Below are 3,925 nucleotides of genomic sequence, written 5' to 3' on the forward strand. Positions count from 1 at the left end.
CTTTTTTCTTTATGGAAAACTGTCAAAGGGTTCTGAGTGATGCCACAGAAGATTCGCGTTTGTTACCATAAAATACAAAGTTTGCACATGGGACGTGAGAGTGTGAAGAAACTTTAAAATTAAAAAAAAAAAAAAAAAAACCTTTTCCAAATTAAGATTCTTTAAGACTTCTTCACACTCACACATCCCTTCTACAAACATAGTATTTTATGGAACCAAAAGTAGTTCTTCTGTGGCATGACTCAGAGAACCCTTGACAAAACAATGATTTTTTTCAAGGGTTCTTTAGTTAAGGAAGTAGTTCTACTTAGAACTATGATTTCTATATGGAACCATTTCATGCTTAAAAGGTTCTTTGCATAGTGAAATGGTTCTTTAGATTGTGTTGTGCATGGTTCTATACAGCACCAAAATGTTTCTTCTATTGTTACAAGCTTGACATTGTAACACTACAAGCACTCTCTTGGTGCTAAATAGAAACATGTACAACGAATTCTCCATTCTATATATGTCCTTAATGCTCATGGTCATTCACTTTACTAAAGAACCCTTGAAGAACCATATTTTTTAAGTGTGTACACTTATCAAAGGAGTATGGATTATTTACCATATTAACCATATTACCATATTTTCATACAATTACTCAGTTGTCTTCTTATACTCAGGTTCACTAGCAAGACAGGTGTGCAAAAGACAAAGGTATGTAATAAACAAGCAATAGATCCTTTAATAACTTTAATAACATACATTGAATGTGACAATGATTCTGTTTTGTATCTTTTGACTAACTGTGCAGAATGTACATAGTAGAGTTTGTTGGGGAGGAGAAGACCGGACCAGTGGCAAAATCTTGGTATAAGGATGGCTTCTCCTGGTGGCCTCCCTACAAAGATGAAAACCGACTCTTGAAAAGTGTCAGGAAATCAGAGGTCCCACAGCCTGATAAAGGGTGGAGCAAGCACAGCGTGCGAATACTTTATGAATCAGGTGATAATAAAAGTTTGGTGACCACACACTATATGGAAAAATATATTATTGTAACCATAATATACCTGATCTAAGCTGCTTTTTTCTTTTTTTGCCCTCCTCACAGAGTCGTTTGACAACATTGTTGCCAACTGGAAAAAGTCATGCTACACATCAGATCTTAACTCAGAAACTGAGTTAAGAAACTCCAGCACAGAAACTCTGGGAAAGAGAGTCAGGAAGTGAGCTGTGCATACTGTGGTATAAATATTGTAAAACAATTCTGCAGTGTGTACGACCTATTGCTAATTTATTACTGTACTCTTGTAGAAAGAAAATATACTCTTCCTCTGAACAAGAAGAAGAAGAAGAACCACAACCTGCCAAATTAAAACTTGCAAATGCACCAAGGCACCCAGCCCCACCACAAAGACAAAAACATGGTTCAAAAAATAACGGTTAGTGCATTTAATTTTACAATTGTGTGGATCCTACCACACAGACTACACACATTTTTGTTGTTGAAGCAACCACAGTGCATGTCATCTACTAACAATCTCATACCATAGCTACACCTTTAATCACAAAAGAGTTGCAAAAATGTCAACGCTCTAAACCTGACTTTTTTGCATTCTTAGCACTAACCAGCACCTTCCAGCCTGGAAGAGCAGAGCAGGAGTGGTGTAACAATCTGTCAGATAGTCAAGGTATAATGTCTGAAACATTTAGAATGGTGGATTTAAAAGGAACACTTCAGTATTTTTAACCTAATGACTGAAGTAATCAACAGCATGCATTTTCTCCTGTTACCTTTAAGCAGTAAAAACTTCTGTTTTAATAAAATATTAGTATCAATCTCATTATGCAAATGGACATTCAGACATCATCAATCCAACTTGTTAATATCATGTTTCGTTAATGATCAGAAAGCCATTTTTGTTTCCCCACATGAAGGAAATGACTGTTGTCCACTATAGATATTGGCACTTCTGAAAAAAAATTAAATACTTACCCGGTCTTTTCTGCTTTATTCAACACATGGATCACCACAGCAACACTGTCCTAAATGACGACAAATCAGAAGCAGGGGACAATTGTATGTCACGCCACATTTTATGTTTACTTTTTTCCAACATGTTAAATTCAGCTAAAAATAGTAATTGTGTTCTCTGTAGAGTATCTGTACTTATTTTCACTTACCAAGGGCTCCCAAATGTTAAACACAACAAAGACAACATTCAAGGAATTTTCAATTACATTTAAGAAAAAAGTTGATGTTATCATAATGTCAATGCTAGTTTGCAATTTGCAATTTGAAAGTGTTTGTGCATTTGGAACAATAGATTACTTTTACGCCAAGGATAAATTGGGATCATAGTTACATACGTCAAATTACAACTGAGACTTCAAGGTATCAACATTAAACACTTCTGATTTGAAGCTAACATGAGCACACAACAAACTTGTGATTTATTTTTGAAGATTACCCCATTTGTTCCGCAGTCAGAGAAAATGTTTAATTCTCTAAATTCTATACATTTTGTATACTATCTAGGCCCTTAAAGATTTGGAACTTTAATTTTTAGTAATTCAGTACAGTAAGTGTTTTAAGGGGGCTGCTTAGCTGCTGGTTGCTTTGTTTAGTATCCACTTTGGTGGCCTGTTTAAAAATAAAATGCTAGTGTACAAAATCATCACTCTTGGCTTTAATTAGATGGGGCTGTATCAGCTAATAAAGCTGGACATAGCACTGCAAATAGTTTCTATCATGACAATACACATGGTGAAACAATTTTTTTAATTCATAAGAAGTCCTGCGGTTAACGAGCAATTATTAACTAAAGACAGGACTTAACAGCCATGTGAGTTAGTTATAAAGCAGGCATGGGGTTTTTAAAAGCATCTTAGCATGAATATGATTCTTAAATTAGTGTTTATGAATCTTAACTAGTAGAGCGTAAGTCTTAAGTGTAATGCTCGCTCTACAAGTTAAGATAATCTTAACACTAAGGGTGAACTAACCTTTTGGGAATCTTGGCCCAGGTTAGTTAGTCTTCTTGTGACATTCCATAATTGAGCCATAATTGTCATAACCAAACTAATCTAGTCATGCCCTGTCAATACCAAAACTATAAATAAATAATCTCAGAGTTAGAGGTGGGTGATATGGAAAAAATGTAATATCACAAAGTCATTTTTTTTTTTTTTTTAATTTTCTGTAAACAGCACCTACCATGCAACAAGATGCATCAAGGTGGCCCATGTCCAACCAGTGTACATGGGCAGATGCTTCTCATGGGACAGCACAAGGCCAGGGTGTTCTACCTCATGTCAGTGGTGAGTTTACTGAAGAAGCAGAAAAATATTTTTTTTCCAGTTGGGCATTAATACATGAATAATATAGTTAACAATGACACTTTAGGTCGCTAAAATAAAAGAATAAAAGTCAGGCATTTTCTGTAGAGTAACCATTTTTATTTTAATTTCCCCATTAACAGCACCCACCATACAGCTATGACAGTTAAGTCACTTTTAATCTCAAAAGCATCTGAGCACGAATATGATGCTTAAAATAGTGTTAAGATAATCTTAACTGTCAGAGTGTGTGTTTAGTGTGATGCTCGCTCTACCAGTTAAGTTTATCTTTACACCAAGATTCTTTTAAGAATCTGGGCCCAGGTTAGTTAGTCTTCTTGTGACACACAGGATGAGCCATAATCACCATAACCAAGCTAATTTTCTCATCATGCCCAGTCAAAACAAAACTAGAGTCACACATTTTCTGAGTATCTTTTTTTTTTTATTCCCTGTAAACAGCATATACCATGCAACAAGAACCATCAAGGTGGCCCATGTCTGACCAGTGTACAGGACAAGGCCAGGGTGTTCTACCTCAAATAATAAAAATCAGGCATTCTCAAAAGCACAGGATGTGCCATAATTGCCATAACCAAGCTAA

The 3,925-nt window shown here is 35.5% G+C and overlaps 1 long non-coding RNA gene across 1 annotated transcript; it reads right to left on the reverse strand.

Moving 5' to 3' along the window:
- Positions 1-729: 729 nt before the first annotated feature.
- Positions 730-2,030, reverse strand: LOC134305850 (uncharacterized). Its single transcript, XR_010008851.1, has 3 exons — positions 1,979-2,030; positions 1,053-1,188; positions 730-939 (listed from the first exon to the last, which is right to left on the reverse strand). It is a non-coding gene; the product is annotated as an uncharacterized LOC134305850 (long non-coding RNA).
- Positions 2,031-3,925: the final 1,895 nt, after the last annotated feature.

Source organism: Trichomycterus rosablanca, unplaced genomic scaffold (genome assembly GCF_030014385.1).
Source record: "Trichomycterus rosablanca isolate fTriRos1 unplaced genomic scaffold, fTriRos1.hap1 scaffold_149, whole genome shotgun sequence".
In the NCBI taxonomy this organism is placed as follows: Eukaryota; Metazoa; Chordata; class Actinopteri; order Siluriformes; family Trichomycteridae; genus Trichomycterus; species Trichomycterus rosablanca.